Here is a 994-nt window from a genome sequence, read left to right as displayed (position 1 = left end):
TATCTCTTTCGCTCTCTCTTACACGTGTTGATTTTCCTTCACCTTCTGCCATCGTGAGTGTGTCATTGCCTCCCCCTTTCCCGCTAAGCCCTTCCCCCCCCCCTCCCCCTGGCCCAACCGGTTGCCGCCACACCTTCAGCTGTCCGTCTGCCGGTTGTGTGCAAGATCACTATCGCCTTTTTGTTGTTGTTATCTAGGACATGTAACTAACGTGGCATTGTTCTCGATGGGTAGTTGGTCCGTCCTGATTGGTCTTGTTTTTTTTTTTGTTTTATTTAGCAAGGCTTGCATTTGTTTTTTTGTTTTTTTGAGAGAGATCCTATGATATTTTCACTTTACGATGCACATGTCTATGTTTTTTCCCCTCCTGCGACCGCGGCATGACATCCACGTCAGCTGTGACGTCACGAGGAAGGTAATCACAGCCTTTGAGGGTAAGAGCACGTGCGCGCGTGACGCACCTGCCCGACACGTGCCGCTCGTGCACGCCAAATACGCCTTTCTCTCCCCGTACGCAAGACAGGAAACTGCCTCCTCACCTGTTCGCGGTTCAGGCTGGTGGGCGAAGGGAATAGCATCCTTAAGAGGGTGGTAATAAGGCAGGAAATACCGTGCGACGAAGTAGGAAATAGGATGTAAGGGGAGGGGGAGGGGGAGGAACCCGGACCGCGCGTGTGGACAGATGGTCAGAGTGTTGCCATCACGGGCGTCACTGTGCATTTATTTCTCTTGTTTACCTCCGTCGTTTGTAGCCACGATACGTTCTTCTAACTGTATTTTGAAGATCTATTTGCTTTTATCCCCTTCCAGAAGATGGCTGTGGAGAATGCGTATGCCCAAGTTACAAAGAATAACGATAAAAACAGGGTATGAGATGCCCAACCAGGATATGTAATGTGGGCACCCCGCACCCCACCCGATTCGTCCCCCAACCAGAGGGCAAGGGGAGGAGGGTCGTAGAGAGCCGTCGCACCTGGTGGTCGGAGGGGGAAAT

This window comes from Penaeus monodon, chromosome 20 (genome assembly GCF_015228065.2).
Source record: "Penaeus monodon isolate SGIC_2016 chromosome 20, NSTDA_Pmon_1, whole genome shotgun sequence".
Classification (NCBI taxonomy): Eukaryota; Metazoa; Arthropoda; class Malacostraca; order Decapoda; family Penaeidae; genus Penaeus; species Penaeus monodon.
The sequence above is the reverse complement of the archived record's forward strand: the minus strand, read 5'-3'. Positions refer to the sequence as shown.